The sequence below is a fragment of the Ovis aries genome, chromosome 7, assembly GCF_016772045.2.
Source record: "Ovis aries strain OAR_USU_Benz2616 breed Rambouillet chromosome 7, ARS-UI_Ramb_v3.0, whole genome shotgun sequence".
In the NCBI taxonomy this organism is placed as follows: Eukaryota; Metazoa; Chordata; class Mammalia; order Artiodactyla; family Bovidae; genus Ovis; species Ovis aries.
The window spans coordinates 96,680,848-96,699,622 of NC_056060.1; the positions used below are offsets into that span (position 1 = coordinate 96,680,848).

General features: G+C 38.5%; 1 non-coding gene across 1 annotated transcript; it reads right to left on the reverse strand.

Annotated features, from left to right (window-relative positions):
• Window positions 1-9,245: 9,245 nt before the first annotated feature.
• TRNAW-CCA (transfer RNA tryptophan (anticodon CCA)) lies at window positions 9,246-9,317 on the reverse strand. Its single transcript has one exon. It is a non-coding gene; the product is annotated as a tRNA-Trp (tRNA).
• Window positions 9,318-18,775: the final 9,458 nt, after the last annotated feature.

The following is an 18,775-nucleotide window of genomic DNA, read 5'->3' on the forward strand; positions in this document are numbered from 1 at the left end:
AGAAATAGAGGAAAACAACAGAATGGGAAAGACTAGAGATCTCTTATAGAAAATTAGAGATACCAAGGGAACATTTCATGCAAAGATGGGCTGGATAAAGGACAGAAGTGGTATGGACCTAGCAGAAGCAGAGGATATTAAGAAGAGGTGGCAAGAATACACGGAAGAATTGTACAAAAAAGATCTTCATGACCCAGATAATCATGATGATGTGATCAATAATCTAGAGCCAGACATCCTGGAATGTGAAGTCAAGTGGGCCTTAGAAAGCATCACTACGAACAAAGCAAGTGGAGCCGATGGAATTCCAGTTGAGCTATTTCAAATCCTGAAAGATGATGCTGTGATAGTGCTGCACTCAATATGCCAGCCAGTTTGGAAAAATCAGCGGTGGCCCCAGGACTGGAAAATGTCAGTTTTCATTCCAATCCCAAAGAAAGGCAACGCTAAAGAATGCTCAAACTACCGCACAATTGCACTCATCTCACATGCTAGTAAAGTAATGCTCAAAATTCTCCAAGCCAGGCTTCAGCAATACATGAACTGTGAACTTCCTGATGTTCAAGATGGTTTTAGAAAAGGCAGAGGAACCACAGATCAAATTGCCAACATCCACTGGATCATGGAAAAAGCAAGAGAGTTCCAGAAAACATCTATTTCTGCTTTATTGACTATGTCAAAGCCTTTGACTGTGTGGATCACAATAAACTGTGGAAAATTATGAAAGAGATGGGAATACAGACCACCTGACCTGCCTCTTGTGAAATTTGTATGCAGGTCAGGAAGCAACAGTTAGAACTGGACATGGAACAACAGACTAGTTCCAAATAGGAAAAGGTGTACGTCAAGGCTGTATATTGTCACCCTGCTTATTTAACTTCTATGCAGAGTACATCATGAGAAACGCTGGACTGGAAGAAACACCAGCTGGAATCAAGATTGCCGGGAGGAATATCAATAACCTCAGATATGCAGATGACACCACCCTTATGGCAGAAAGTGAAGAGGAACTAAAAAGCCTCTTGATGAAAGTGAAAGAGGAGAGTGAAAAAGTTGGCTTAAATCTCAACATTCAGAAAACGAAGATCATGTCATCCAGTCCCATCACTCCATGGGAAATAGATGGGGAAACAGTGGAAACAGTGTCAGACTTTATTTTGGGGGGCTCCCAAATCACCACAGATGGTGATTGCAGCCGTGAAATTAAAAGACGCTGACTCTTTGGAAGAAAAGTTATGACCAACCTAGACAGCATATTCAAAAGCAGAGACATTACTTTGCCCACTAAGGTCTGTCTAGTCAAGGCTATGGTTTTCCAGTAGTCATGTATGGATGTGAGAGTTGGACTGTGAAGAAGGCTGAGCGCAGAAGAACTGATGCTTTTGAACTGTGGTGTTGGAGAAGACTCTTGAGAGTCCCTTGGACTGCAAGGAGATCCAACCAGTCCATTCTGAAGGAGATCAGCCCTGGGATTTCTTTGGAGGAAATGATGCTAAAGCTGAAGCTCCAGTACTTTGTCCACCTCATGCGAAGATTTGACTCATTGGAAGACTCTGATGCTGGAAGGGATTGGGGGCAGGAAGAGAAGGGGACGACAGAGGATGAGATGGCTGGATGGCATCATGGCAACTCTGTGGACATGAGTCTGAGTGAACTCCGGGAGATGGTGATGGACAGGGAGGCCTGGCGTGCTGCGATTAATGGGGTCGCAAAGAGTTGGACACGACTGAGCGACTGAACTGAACTGAACTGAACTGAACTGAAAGTCAGTATATACAAATGTTACATGATTGATGACTTCCTAGTGAGATACAATTAGTCAGATAAAAAAGGAGATAAAATGAAGCAGAAGTGCTCTTGAAATGTTCATAAGTTGGAAGAATCAAATCCTGAATCTAAAAAGATAAGTCATAACCAATCCAAGAGAAAGTTAAAATACTTTTTAACTTTAAAGTGAAACGGTCATTTCTTCTGTGTAAATACAGTCATTTGCCCCCTTTGATTAAATTAATATCTCTTTTGCAGTTCTCTGTTTCTTCAACACCTATACTACCTCCAGATGTAATTTATTAAACATATATTTACATGTCTCACTCTCTAGACTTAGTGGGTCCTCCTAAGGTTGAGATCAAATCTTCTTTGTCTCTATTTTCCAATACTTAGCAGAAGTTTATTCCAACTTATCTAGTCAAAGAAATCCTCTGAGTTGTTTCTTAAAATACATGCCCAAAGCTGTTGTTGACAGCATCTGAATCTGTGGAAAGAGGTCCAGGAATCTGTATTTTTAACAAGGTAAAGCACAGATAATTTATAACATTCTGGATACCTGTTATATTCAGATTAATTGAGAAAACAGTATCTTAGTGGACATGGAAGCCTGAGGCACTGCAGTCCACAGGGTTTCAAAGAGTCGGACATGACTTAGCGATATACAACACAGAGGGACAGACATTTATTGTAATATTATACAGTATAAGTTTGAGATAAATATGTCAATTATAGGAATTAATCTTTAAGTGACCGCATCAGCTGACATGACATTTAAATGACCACCTTGGAGGTGAATTATATTTCTTCTACCTGACTTCAGGAGAAGCCGTTTTGGTGGAAGAGAACCACTCTGATGTTCTGTCTACCTGAGGTTCCGTGTCCGCTGTCTCGGGGACTGAGCAATGAGATGCGTGGGCAGTTTTTGGTGACCATGTATCTCTAGGTTATATTCTTCTCCTGTTCACCAATTTTTGTCAAGTAGATGAGTACAGATGATACCACCATCTGCCTCTTAACTTCTGGATAGTGTTTGATATGGGAACTTCATTTTTTAATGAAGTTTATTTATTTATTGTTTATTATTCTTAAAGAGTAATTATTGGAGTATAATTGATTTAAAAGGTTGCACTAGTTTCTGCCATGAATCAATTCTACATATACATTTGTTCATTCTTTTTTAGAGCCTTTTCCCGTATATGCTGTTACAGATTATTTAGAAGAGTTGCCTGTGCTGTACAGAGGGTTCTTATTAGTTACCCACTTTATATACGGTAGTGTGTATATATCAGTCCCAATCTCCAAATTTAATTTCCTGTCTGGTAACCGTAAGTTTGTTTTCTACATCTGTGACTCTATTTTTGTTTTGCAAATAAGTGGTACACATGGACATTTCATTTTGATGTAGTTTGGTACACCTCAGCAGTGGGTAGTAGAAGAGATGCTCTGAGTTTTATTGAGTCTCAGTGCGATTATTTAAGTTCCTCCAAGAAGAAAGCATTTGCCACACTGCTCCTTGAAAGGAGTGACTCCAGTCTGACCTCACTCATTTTCTTCTTGTTGTTAAATTATTAGATTTCCTTGACATTGCACGGCTTACTTTTGTGAAAGTAAGGCACAAAAATAAAGCGTAAAGTAAACTCCATTCCAAAGTACTTTTTAGTTTACAAATTCTCCTACACTTTATAATATTTCAGACTAATGTTACTCATTATCACCTTTTAAAAACAGGTAATAAAAATAAAGCAGAAAGAAGTTAAGCGGCTTCCCTAGTCCTCATGGTTATGAAGTGTCAACGGAATGGAGGGTCAGATTTACTCCTCTCCCCGAACAGCTTTTGGCTTTTGCTGAAACGGTCTGCACAACTGGAGAGGGCCCAGAATCCTTGCTTGGTGAGTTATTCTGGGAGTCACTCCCCTGTATAATTCCCCATCTGTTATTCTGTATTAAGACTATAATAAATTTAAACTTGTAGATTTTAAAGCATTAATCTTGATTAATTTCTCAGTTGAGGGACTGGGGAAATACACTCAGGTTAAATATGAGACTATTGAGGGAAAAGAAAATTAACTGATTTGATAAAAGGTCAGGGAGATATTTAACTAAAGAATTAGTTCTTCAAATCATGACATCTAATAACCAGTAACATGTTTTATTTGCTTATTTGTTTCTCCCTACTTCAGAATGACTTTCTATGTGTATTTTTTCTGATGTCTCTTTCTCCTGATAAATCTTATAAAATAATTAAAAAAATGATTCCCCCCCAAACTTTTTTTTTTCTGTCAGCTTATTCAACATTTAACTTATTGTTTTCTTATTATTTTACCTGGATGATTAACATTCCATGTCAGAGCCCAGTGACTATGAAATTGTATGTTTCATTGCCCATTCTTACTAAAAACTTGATATTAGGTTAGTGCATCTGTAAGCATATTTTAATTTGCCAATTTAATTGACTATCTCCAGTGCTTAAGATCATGATTTCCAAGGTACATTTTTCACAGCAGAATTCTCTATTTTTTTTTTAGCCAAGATTACCACAAGTGCAATAGAAAAAGAATGCCTTCCCCAATTATTCCTATAATTGTTGTGACTTCCGCCACTCTGCCCCTCTCAATATTAAATGCAGTTCAGATCATGCTTCTCAACCCTCTGTGATGCCCTGCATCATTCTGTAGGAAACATTTATAAGCAGAATTAAATCAAATATTTGCCCACACCCCAATCATTAAGGGTGATTACTTTTGTTTTCTAGACTCCATTAAGGGCCTTCACTGATATTCATACCAGAAGCTGAGGTCTCCCATTTATTTCTCTCCTCCATTCTTCACAACACCCCCCTTTCAGAGGCCCGGGTCATGCTGTGACGCTCATTAGATTCCTGCTAGCTGCTCTGCCAAGCATCCTCAGAGGCCTCAGCGTCGCCTCAGAAATCATTAACGTAACTGGCGTTGCAATCCCCACCTGCCAAGTGCAGAGTAATCATTCAGAGACTGAAACCTGTTCCTCCACAAATGAGCATTTTGGTGGCGAGAGGAGAGAGAAAAAGCTCATATGCAGCAGTCATTTTCTCCAAACAAATGAAATGTCAATAACAGAGATGAGAAGCCAGGTGTCGGCCAGCATCCTGGGCATGTGGGGGAACAGAAGTGGTTTGCTAGAGAGGCAGGTGTGATCTTGTTGTTGGTGTTTACTTGTGAAGTGGTGTCGACCCTTTTGCAACTCTCTTGACTGTAGCTTGCCAGTCTCCTCTGCCCGTGGGATTTCACGAGCAAGAATAGTGGAGTGGGTCACCACTCCTTCTCAGGAGATCTTCCCGACCCGGGGATGAAAGCTGCGTCTCCTGCTTTGGCAGGTGAGCTGTTTACCACTGAGGCACACGGGAAGCCCAGGTTTGCACTTACAAAACGCTGATGCAATGATAAGATTTGTCAAATATTTCAAGACGTCACAGAATGTTAAACCCCACGTGCAGTTCTGAGAAAACGGTCCTGTAGACGTGTCAGTCACGCATGAGGCTGAGTCTAACTGCCCTGACCATCACTCCTACCACGAGCTTCTGACCATGACTTTTACCAATAAGGAACCAGATGACTTGGTAAGGAATTTACCTGTTCTGGTGCGTGGAGGCCTATCAGAAAAATAAAGGGTTCTGTGGTCTCTCAGTTCTCATTTTTCCTAAGCTTTCCTTATTAAAAAAATGTTTTTCCAGATTTGTGAATATATAATTGACAAATAACATTGTGTAAATTTAAGATGTGCAACATGACGAGAAACACGCTGTGAAATGATTACCTTGATAAAGCTAGTTAACACTTTCATCACCTCACAGATTTGCCGTTTTTCAAGTATGTGGTGAGAACATTTAAGCAAATGTTCTCCTGTTGCTGTTCAGTCACTCAACTGTGTCCTCCTCTTTACGACACCTGGCTTCCCTGTCCTTCACCATCTCCTGGAGCTTGCTCACACTTATGTCCATTGAGTTGGTGATGCCATCCAACCATCTCATCCTCTGTTGTCCCCTTCTTCTCCCTCCCTCAGTCTTTCACAGCTTCAGGGTCTTTTCTAATGAACTGACTCTACACATCAGGTGGCCAAAGTACTGGAGCTTCAGCTATAGAATCAACCTTTCCAGTGAATATTCAGGACTGACTTCCTTTAGGATGGACTGGTTGGATCTCCTTGCAGTCCAAGGGACTCTCAAGAGTCTTCTCCAACACCACAGTTCAAAAGCATTAATGCTTCAGCTCTCAGCCTTCTTTATGGCCCAGCACTCAGCCTTCCTTATGGTCCAACTCTCACATGTATACATGACCACGGGAAAACTGTAATTTGATTATATGGACCTTTGTCAGCAAAGTAATGTCTCTGCTTTTTAATATGCTGTCTAGGTTTGTCATAGCTTTCCTTCCAAGTCTTTTGATTTCAAGACTGCAGTCAACATTTGCAGAGACTAAGAAAATAAAGTCTGTCACTGTTTTTATTGTTTCCCCATCTATTTGTAATGAAGTGATGGGACTGGATGCCATAATCTTAGTTTTCTGAATCTTGAGCTTTAAGCCAACTTTTTCACTCTCCTCTTTTACTTTCATCAAGAGGTTCTTTAGTTCTTCACTTTCTGCCATAAAGGTGGTGTCATTTGCATATCAGAGGTTATTGGTATTTCTCCCAGCAACCTTGATTCCAGCTTGTGCTTCATCCATTCAGCCCAGCATTTCTCATGATGTACTCTGCATAGAAGTTAAATAAGCACGGGGACAATATACAGCCTTGATGCACTCCTTTCCCAACTTGGAACCAGTCCATTGCCCATGTACATTTCTAACTGTTGCTCCCTGACTTGCATACAGGTTTCTCAGAAGGCAGATAAGGTGGTCTGGTATTCCCATCTCTTGAAGAATTTTCCACAGTTTGTTGTGATCCACACAGTCAAAGTATTTGTCATAGTTGGTGAAGCAGAATTAGATGTTTTTTTCTGTAACTCTCTTGCTTTTTCTATGATCCAGTGGATGTTGGCAATTTAATCTCTGGTTACACGGCCTTTTCCATATCCAGCTTGAAAATCTGGAAGTTCATGGTTCATGTACTGTAGAAGCCTAGCTTAGGAAATTTTGAGCATTACTTTGCTAGTGTGTGAAATGTTCTCCTAGCAAAGTTCAGCTACATCATTCAGTACATGCTGCACATTAGATCCCCAGAATGTGTTCAGTTTATAATTGAGAATTTGTACCCTTTGACCAACATCTTCTCACTTCCCCATCCTGTATCCTCCAGACCCTGGAAACAACCAATCTGAGTTCAACTTTTTTAGATTCCAGATATAAACGAGATCATAGAATATTTGTCTTTCTGTATTTGTCATTCCACTTAACACACTCAAGGTTCATCCATGCTGGTACAAATGACAGTATTGCCTTCTTTTTTATTGAATAACTGAATAATACATATTATTGATTGAATAATACTTATATGTGAAAGTTTAAGTCATTTCAGTTGTGTCCTACTCTTTGTGATCCTGTTGGACTGTAGCCCACCAGGCTCCTCTATCCATGGGATTCTTCAAGCAACAATACTGGAGTGGGTAATCAATCTCTTCTCCATAGGATCTTCCCAACCCAAGGATCAGACCAGGATTTCCTGCATTGCAGACAGATTTTTTACCAACTGAAGCACCAGGGAAGCCCTACACATATATATTTATATATGTACATTTATATATATATGTGTATATATATAGTCATAAACACACATCCATATACATTTTATTATATTTGCACATACCTATACAATACATATATACATATGTATATATTATATATACACACACATATATATTATATATGCACATACCTGTATAATATATTGGGTTTCCCTGGTGGTTCAGACAGTGAAGAATCTATCTACAATACAAGAAACCTGGATTCTATCCCTGGGTCAGGAATAATCCCTAGGAGCAGGGAATGGCTATCCACACCAGTATTATTGCCTGGAGATTCCTATGCACAGAGAAGTTTGGCAGGCTCCCATCCATGGGGTCTTAGAGTTGGATAAGACTGAGCAACTAAGCAAGCACACAACATATTAAATATATATATGATCACATTTTCATTATCTATTTGTTGTCTTTTTCTTGTCTATTGATGAACATATAAGATGTTGCCAAATCCTGGCCTCTATGAATAGTGTTACAGTAAATGTGGTGATGTAGATATTGTTTCAATTTAAGAATTTTGTTTTCTTCACATATATACCCAGAAGTAGGATTAATGAATCATACAGTATCTCTATTTTTATTTTTTTAAGGAATCTCCAAATCATTTTCCTTAGTGGCTGTACAGTTCATTCACTCAGTCATGTCTGACTCTTTGTGACCCCATGGACTGCAGCACAGCAGGCCACCCTGTCCATCGCCAACTCCCAGAGTTTACTCAAACTCTTGCCCATCAAGTTGGTGATGCCATCCAACCATCTCATCCTCTGTCGTCCCCTTCTCCTCCTGCCTTAAATCTTTCCCAGCATCAGGGTCTCTTCAAATGAGTCAGCACTTTGCATCAGATGGCCAAAGTATTGGAGTTTCAGTTTCAACATTAGTCCTACCAATGAACACCCCCAGGACTGATCTCTAGGATGGGCTGTTTGGGTCCCCTTGCAGTCCAAGGGACTCTCAAGAGTCTTCCCCAACACCACAGTTCAAAAGCATCAATTCTTCAGCGCTCGGCCTTCTTCACAGTCCAACTCTCACATCCATACATGACTACTGGAAAACCATAGCCTTGACTAGATGGACCTTTGTTGGCAAAGTAATGTCTCTGCGTTTGAATATGCTATCTAGGTTGGTCATAACTTTCCTTCCAAGGAGCAAGAGTCTTTTAATTTCATGGCTACAGTCACCATCTGCAGTGATTTTGGAACCCAGAGAAATAAAGTCTGTCACTGTTTCCACTGATTCCCCATCTATTTGCCATTAAGTGTATAAGGGCTCCATTTTTTTTTCACATTTTCACCAACATTTATTGTTACTTATCCTTTTGGCTGTGTGTATCACAACAAACTGGAAAATTCTTGAATAGGTGGGAATACCAGATCACCTTACCTGTCTCCTGAGAAACCTATATGCCGGACAAGAAACAATGGTTAGAAATGGATATGGAACAACAGAGTGCTTTAAAATTGGAAAAGGAGTACATAAAGGCTGTATATTGTCACCCTGCTTATTTAACTTACATACAGAGTGCGTCATGTGAAATGCTGGACTTGACGAAGCATAAGCTGAAATCAAGATTGCTGGGAGAAACATCTACAGTCTCATATATGCCAATGATAACATTTTAATGACAAAAGTGAAGTGAAAGTAAAGTCGCTCAGTCGTGTCCGACTCTTTGCGACCCCGTGGACTGTAGCCTACCAGGGTCCTCCATCCATGGGATTCTCCAGGCAAGAATACTGGAGTGGGTTGCCATTTCCTTCTCCAGGGCATCTTCCCAACCCAGGGATCGAACCCAGGTCTCCTGCATTGGAGGCAGACGCTTTAACCTCTGAGCCACCAGGGAAGCCAGAAAGTAAAGAGGAACTAAAGAACCTTTGATGAGGGCGAAAGAGGAGAGTGAAAAGCTGGCTTTAAACTCAACATTAAAAAACTAAGATCATGGCATGCAGTCCCATCACTTCATGGCCAGTAGATGGGGAAAGAATAGAAACAGTGGCCGACTTTATTTTCTTGGGCTCCAAAATCACTGCAGTCACTGCAACCACAAAATTAAACAAAATGTTTGCTCATTGGAAGAAAGTCTATGACAAAGTGAGACAGCGAATTAAAAAGCAGAGACATTATTTTGCCGAAAAAGGTCTGTCTAGTCAAACTACGTATGAATAGTCATCCATACGTGGGTATGAAAGTGGGCCACAAAAAAGACTGAGTACTGTTGGAGAAGACTCCTGAGAGTCCCTTGGATGGTAGCAAGATCAAACCAGTCAATCCTAAAGGAGATTAACTCTGAGTCTTCATTGGAAAGATTGATGCTGAAGCTCCAATACTTTGGTTACCTGATGCAAAGAGCTGACTCATTGGAAAAACCCCTGTTTCTGGGAAAGATTGAAGGCAAGAGGAGAAGAGGGTATCAGAGGATAAGATGGTTGGATGGCATCACTGACTCAATGGGCATGAGTTTGAGTAAACCCCAGGATATGGTGATGGACAAGGAAGCCAGGCATGCTGCAGTTCTTGGAGTTGCAGAGTTGAACATGACTTAGCAATGGAACGACTGGCACAAGGTGATAGCTCACTGTGGCTCTGATGTTTAAGAAGCTGTCCTCAAGTGCAGGGACTGTCCTGTAATTATTTTTACAAACTTCGTAGTATGCTGTCCACAGAGGTATTCGGTAAATGCAAGCTGATTTACATTCAATTACAGGTCCTTTTCCTATTGTTAGATCATATCTTCCTTGATGAAAAAAAATACATATATCTCAAATACCTCTTCAAGGAGGCAGCTTTGTGTAGTAATAAGAAAATGGACCTTGTAATTACCAGTATGAATTTATACCCTAAGACTATTAGCTCTTAGCTGCATTCCTCAGAGGCAAAACTCTCTGAGCTTCTAGTCTCCATAACTGTGAAACATGGATAAAATACCTATTGTAAAGAGTGTTTTAGGAATTTAGTAAGATAATACATATTGGATACTTCCTATTATCAGGTAAAAGTTTCACAAGTGACAATTCTCTTATTAAAACTTTATTACTGCATGAAAATAGACTTCATCTGAATTAACCAACAACATAATCTCTAACGTTATTATCTAAGCCTTTTTTTCCCTTATTTTTTCCCATATAGTCTAGACATTGTGTTCTTGGACAAATGGCTTGGGTGCAGCTTGATTAAAGAGGTCCCATTAGCAAATTCGCTATAATGTCCTTGGAAACCAGTGGAGTCTAGCTCAGTGTCAAGTTCTAAGGCTGTGAAAAGACTTGTTCAAGTAGAATGGCAGGTAAGATAGAGTCTTTGTGACAGGTAGGATTGAAAATTATATGGCATGTGATCAGAGAGCTGTTCTTGGCATGATCAATTATCTGGCCTTCCCACCTTTCTTTTTTTTTTTTTTTTAATTGGAGGCTAATTACTTTGCAATATTGTATTGGTTTTGCCATACATCACCCATATTTCTTAACCAAAGATTCTTTAAGAAATTCTTCTCCTAAGGCTCAAAGACAGCCTAGTGCTCGAGGGGATTCTTTGGGTCAAGGAAGAACCATACCGATAAGTGATAAACTGATTTTTCCAACTTCTCTTTCATCTCTGATCAGATGCTGCACACTTAGTAAAACAATTATCCCCACAGTGACATACGTGACAGCAGCAAGATGAACTTGGCCTGTGGTGATGGAAAATGAAGCTCGATTATGATTCCCAGTTTCGCAGTCAATGATTTCTGTGAAGCTCTTTTCTGACTGTTCAGGTGCAAAGGCATTCATGCCACCAGAGCAGCATGAAGCATGTCTAAGATTTCTCTCTTGTCTTATTATACCTATTCTTTACTCTCTGACTTTGCTGAAAGTTAGCTTGATAGTACACTCCTCTGCAACTCTATATTTCCTTCTTTCACTAAACAGTAAACTACATGGAAACCAAGTCCTGTCCACATAGTTCATTATTATATTACCATTGAGTAGCTCAGTCCCTGGCAGAGAACATTTAGGAAGAGATGGAAGGAGGGAGATCTTACAAAGTTTTTTCACTCATCTTTAAAAAGACTCAGTTGTCACTGGCATCAAACTGTTGGACTTTGTCTAAACTTTGGATTATGTTTGAATCATTTCTCTGTTTCGTATAGTAAATGTAAGTTGATGCATATTGAAAAAAAAACTGTATGAAAAGTGGCTTCAGATATCTTTTACAAACTAATTGTAACACAGAAATATGTACAGATAAAATGTATCATTTCATACATATGCCAGGCTGAAACATTTTGTTGATGGAAATTAACTATAGTGTGGCTCTGTTCTGTTTTCGTCCTCTCCAAGTAGGCTGGTAGTTAGGCAGCAAGTACTGAGCTGGGAGAGGTATAAGCAACAGGTCACAGCATAAAGGAAAGATACAAAGAAATAAAAAGAAAGAAATTTAACTGTAAGGAACTTTATTATAGACTACTGGTAAATGATATTCAATGGCGTTATAAGCGTTTTCATTATTGAATAGGAGAACTACCTGGATTCTTATCTCTCAGGCTTCAGTACGTTCCCTTTGGCCATGCATACATGATAATGAAGCATGTGTCTGACTATATGTGACTCTGTCTGGTGTGGTGTGCAATATAAACTAAACACCCCAACTGATAAGCTTTAAAATCACTGGCGTTTGGCAATCCCAAACTCACACTGTTATACCATATGTAAAATAGATGACCAGGGCAAGTTCGACGCATGAAGCAGGGCACTCAAAGCCGGTGGTCGGGGACAACCCAGAGGGTTGGGGTGGGGAGGGGGCTGGGAGGGGGATTCAGGATCGGGGGACACACGTGTACCTGTGGCTGATTCATGTCCATGTGTGGCATAAACTGCCACTATGTGGTCAAGCAATTAGCCTCCAGTTAAAGTAAATCATTTCTAAATAAATAAATAACCAAAAAGGACCTACTCCGTAGCCCAGAGAACACTTCTCAATACTCTGTGATAACCTAAATGGAGAAAGAATTTGAACAATAGACATATGTATTTTATATATATATATATGTATATATATATGTATGTATATATATGTATATATATGTATATATATATGTATATATATGTGTGTGTATATATATATGTATATATATATATGTGTATATATATGTATATATATATATATATATAAAACACTGAATCACCATGCTGGACACCTGAAAATACCACAACATTGTTAACTCTATACCAGTATAAAATAAAAATCAAAAGAATAAAGTGACTAGGTCTTGTATGGGCGAGTCTCAGGTGACAAGAATCACTCTAAATTGTGAAGGTTGAGGGATACTATGCAACAGGAAGAAGATGATGAATTAAATGATGGAATAATTGCTTTCTCAAGAGCATTACATATGCTGCCAGTGTCTGAGGCAGGATCCACTGATGGCTTTCACATTCTGCCGAGTCTGCAGACAGCTTGCGGCATGTGGTTTTGCTGAGGTTATTCAGTGGGCAATGACATTCCAGGCGCCAGAGATGCAAATACAGGGAATTAGATCAAAATATTGAGACCACAAATTAAGTGCCTCATATACACATTTGTGAAGACTATGAAAAGAGTGGAAATCCTTATCTGCTTTCTGTTTTTCTTAGGAGGTGTCTGCTGATTTTTATACTTTCAATTTTTTTTTCCTGGAAAGAATATAAATAGAGTTTCAATACTTTACCTTGATTTTCTCCCTCGAGTAAGATAGTAAGGATAGTCGATATCCTGTTGTGTGCACGCTCAGTCACTCAGTCATGTTCAACTTTTCACGACCCCATAGACTGTAGCCCGCCAGGCTCCTTTGTCCATGGGATTTTCCAGGCAAGAATACAGGAATGAGTTGCCATGCCCTCCTCCAGGGGATCTTTTGAACCCAGGAATCGAACCCACATCTCCTGCATCTCCGTACAAGCAAGCAGATTATTTAGCCCTGAGCCACCTGGGAAGCCCTAATATTCTGTTACTATTAAGCAGTTCCCAGCATGGTGAAGTACAAGTCACTCAGTCATGTCTGACTCTTTGCGACCTCATGGACTATACAGTCCATGGAATTCTCCAGGCCAGAATACTGCAGTGGGTAGCCTTTCCCTTCTCCTGGGGATCTTCCCAACCCAGGGATCGAACCCAGGTCTCCTGCCTTGCAGGCGGATTCTTTATCAACTGAGCATATGGTGAAAGACATTCCAAATTAGTAAATGTTAAAATAGGAAATGCTGTGAAACTGAATGCATGAAGTGGGTTTGAAATGCTTTTGATAGTACTGAGTCTAGACAAGAACATGATTTCGAAGTATAAGGAAGTGTTAGTACCTATATGGTGAAGTGTGCATTTGAAAATGCCAAGGAATACTAAAAAATTCTAAAATAAGATAGAAAATTAACTGTTCCCTTTATCTGGGATGTGATAAGAAACAAACTTTTAAACCACAGATTTTGGTAATTCCTTCTTTTCTTTCCTCTTTCCTTCCTTTTTTTTTGCTTCTTTACATCAGGCAATCCATCATCAACTATTTATCTCATATTTTTTATATGCCATTCACTTTGTTACATCTTTAACATAGTACACAAATATTGATAAGTCAATAATCTTGAGGATCTCAGAGTCTCTGTGCTTCGTATCATGAAAAAATGTTATTTTGTTCTCCAACATTCTTAGACTTACTGAATTATTCAAGAGCAAAGTCTTTCTTATAATTTTGCTGCTTGTTAATAGAATAATCATTGACTTTGAGGAAGGATCTGGGAAAGCTCAATTAGTTTAGCCTGAGCGGGAGAGAAGGGTATGTTTATCTGAGAAACCTCCTGGAAGACGTGTTTGCGCCTAGCATAAAGGCAGGAAGTGTCCTCAGTTCTTGCCCATCTCTTCTGATCACTGACCCATTTCCAAGAGGAGCGTGCAGCTGGACAGGCCTTCTAGAGAGATAACCCAGCATCCACCAAAGGACACGCATGGGTATCCGTTTTAGAGACAGCAGAGCACCCTCCATTTGCCACTTAACAGCTATTTAATTCATCTCCCACAGGCCTCAGTTTCCTCATGTGCCAAACTGTTATGGCAATATTAATATCTCCCTTGAAGATTTATTTTGAAGTTTATGTGAGCAAGGATTTTTAAAATCACTGAGTAAAGGTTAATAAAAACATTAGAATGCTGTCTGGCACATGACAAGCTTGTATAAGCATTTGTGCTAAATAGTGTCCACCACTTCAGACAATGCTCATCTGAATGTCTTTCAAGAGCACTTTATTCTTCTCTGTTTGGTTGTATTTATTCATTAATGATGGAATCAATGACTGAATCCAGAGGGAAAATATCACGTGAACTATTACAGAAAAGTATCTCTGATGAACCTATGTCTTGTTTAAGAATATACTCCAGAGAGAAGCGGGATACCATCAACAAAACCAACAGTATCAGCATCTTAATAGAATTGACTGTGTTTCATGAAAAGCATCTCAGTGTTTTTCTTAGGGAAAACTCTGAAGTTCAGTTGAAGAGACTACCGTACAAAGAGAATGTTTATAAGTGCCTTCACACATGAAATGAGGTCCATTTACCTCTTTTAAGATACAGTTGAAGAAGGAAGAAAAAGGAGGGTGGGGAAGAAGAGGAGAAAGAGGAAGAGGAGAAGGAAAAAGAAATGTTACATATGTGATATTAACACTATTTAATTTAAAACTACATTTTGCTTCATTTACTTGGTTAGTTACCTAAAGTCTAGTCTTCTAGATTAATCTGAAGAAAACATACTTAAATAGCTAGAATTAGAGGTAATCAGATAAGCACAAATCACAGTTTAACCTGGAGATAAGTAATAGATATTGTAAATACCATATGACACTTTTAAAAACATGCTTTATGTAGGAAAAGTGTAGATTAATAGTGTGATTGTAGAACAATGAGCCTATAATAATCCCTTGAAGGATTTACTTCATGAGTGACCCTGTAGACTTGCAGTGAAGTAAATCTAATTATTCAAATTGAAATGATAGAAAAATAACAAATAAAGTTGTAATTCAGGGGGAAGATGATGGAATCAAAGGAAACAAGCAGAGGGGACTGCAGCTAATAAATCGTTTTATGCCATCATCATACTACCACCAAAATTAATAAGATCATAAATACAAAAAGAACAGTATTAATATTGAAGATGATTTTTGCATTTCAAAGAGGTATTTGAGTTGCTCAAGTGTATTCTAATTTTAACAAATTATTTGGAGCTAGTGATTAATTTCTATGTTACTGCTGACTGGTTTATGAGATATACACACACATGGAATTAAAGAGCAAATACAGACTCTGGATGAAAATTGTCACATTCATGAATTCACAAGTTAGCTCAGAACCAGAATATACATCATGGGGCTTCACGTTGTCCACACCACTCATGAGATGTCTCAACATGATTATATCAAAGGCCTTTTTTGTATCTAGTAAAGTTCCATCCATCTCTTAATTTCTAGCATCTAGACCCACCCTTTCACCATCAATTTATTTATACTCTATGGTGAATACACACAGGATAAAAGTCCTTGCATAATGTAAGGTCTGAGTCTTCTAAGAACATTACTATGCCTTTAATTCAAATCACCAGTCATCCATAATTCCTTACTTATACTCAGGATTCTTTCTTCTTCAAATTCTTCACCGCCCCCTTTCTTCCTCTCTCTCTGTATCTCTTCTGTTTCATGATGTCTTGGCATTTTTTTTTCCCCATACTAATAAGATAAATCTAATTTGTAAACTATTTTATTACATCAACTTTATTGTGCTATAATTTACATACCATAAAATTCACTCCTTAAAGTGTGCACTCTACACCCCAGTGTTTTTTTCTATATTCACAGATTTGTGCAACCATCATTGCTACCTAATGTTAAAACATCTTCTCCACCACGCAAGAAAACTACACTCGTTAGCATCCACTCTCCATTATCCTCTGCTCCAAGTTTCTGAAAAGCATAATTCTATCCTCTTTTCTCAATGGAATTTTCTATTACAGATATTTTAAATAACAAAATCACACAATTGTGAACTTTTCTGCACAGCTCCTTTCATTCAACACTAATGTTTTCATGGTTTATTCATATTGTAGCATGCATCCTTTATTTCTTCTCACTGCCGGATAATATTCCATTGAATGGATATATTGTATTTGACTTACCCATTCATCAAGTTGATGTTCATTTGAGTTGTTTCCACACTTTTGCTACTAGGAATAATTTTGCTATGTACATTACCGTACACCTTTTTAATATATATGTCTTCATTATCTTGGGCATGTACCTAGAATTGGTAATTCTATATTTAACAGTTTTAGGAACTGTCAAGCTGGTTTTCATAGTTGCTGCAACATTTTACAGTCTCACCCACAACAATGTATGCGTGTTCTAATTGCTCCCCATTCTCCACATCACTTGTTATTGTCGAACCATATGTGATAATGATGAGGCATCTCATTATGGTTTTGATTTGCATTCCCCAGAGCTTCCCAGGTGGCTCAATGGGTAAAGAAACTGCCTGCAATGCAGGAGACGCAAGAGTTGTGTGTTCTCTCCCTGGGTCAGGATGATTATCTGGAGGAGGGCATGGCAACCCACTGAAGTACTCTTGCCTGGAGAATCCCATGGACAGAGGACTCTGGTGGGCTATCGTCCATGGGGTCAAAAGAGTCGTACACGACTGAAGCACCTAAGCAGTCAGCATGCAGTGACTAATACCTTTGATTATCTTTTCATGTGCTTTGTAGCCATTTGAATATCTTTTTTGGTGAAATATCTATTCAGGTCCTTTGTCTAAACTAAGTTGTCTTATCATTTACTCATAAGCGTCATCTGTATATTCTAGAAGTAATTTTCCGATAAAATATGACATACAAAGTTTTTCTTCATTGTTATGGCCTGCCATTTTATTTTCCTGATGGTATCTTTGGCAGCACAAATTTTTGAAAAGCTTCTGATTCCAATTTATCTAATTTATCTCATTCTTTTGTTGTTATTTGCACATTTAGTGTCATAAAAAATATTTCCTGAATGAATGCCACGAAGATTTCCTCTTATGCCTCTAAGAATTTCATAGTTTACTTTTTATGCTTAATTTAATGTCTATTTTGAGTTCATCTTTATATGAGACATATATAAAATTAGGTAGGGGCTCCACTTCTCTCCTTCACATGTCAATGTCTAGTTGTCCTAGCAACATTTGTTGAAAATATTATTCTTTCCCTCACTGAATTATCTCAGCACCCTGGTCAAAAACCAATTGACAGTAAATATAGGATTTATAGGTATGTTGCCGATTCTAGTTCAATCATCTTTTTAGCTTGTTCTTCTTCCAGTATCACACTCTCTTGATCGCTGTATATCTACAGTTATAAAGTACACAGTATATCTACAGTATATCTACAGTTAGCTTTCAAATCGTAAGTCTGAGTCCTCCAACTTTGTTCTTTTCTCTTTAATATCATTTTTGCAATTCTAGACCACTTTCATTTGTTTGAATTTTACTATTGGTTAGTAAGTTTATGAAAAAAAAAAAAAGAAACAAATTTTGATAGGTATTGTTGAGCAATTTGGAAAGTTTTTCCATCTTAGCCATGTTGTATCTTCCAAGCTATGGGCATGGATATTTTTTCCATTTGTTTAATTACTTAATTTCTTTCAGCAATGTTTTCTGCTTTTTGGCGTACAAGTTCTATGTTTCCATTGTTTAATATTTTTGGAAATATTTTAATACTCTGATGCTATTATAATTAGAATTGTTTTCTTAATTTCATTCTCAGATTATAAAATTAATTTAATTTGAGCACTGTCCTCAGTCTTAAAAATTGTAAACATTTTTTTTTTGAACTACAAAAAGTCGTTCACACTTTTCCTTTCAAAATGATAGATAGCATTTATGTTTCATTTTTATATGCCTGTCTTTATTCTAGTATACACTCATTGATCAGCTTCATTACTCAGGAGGTGCTAGTAGTAAAGAACCTGTGTACCACTGCAGGAAGTACCGAAGATGTGTGTTCTAGCCTTGCATCGGGAAGATCCCCCAGAGGAGGTCATGGCAACCCATTCCCTTATTCTTGTCTGGAGAATCTCACGGACAGAGGAGCCTGGCAGGCTACAGTCCATAGTGTCACAAAGAGTTGGACATGACTGAAGCTATTTAGCATGCACGTAAGCACACAGGCTCATTAGTGTAATCTTCACAAGTACACTATGAGATCATTTCACAAATTAGACATAAAGACATTAAGTGATCCTTTTTTATTTAAACAGAAACAGCAGGCACTTTCCTGATGGTCCA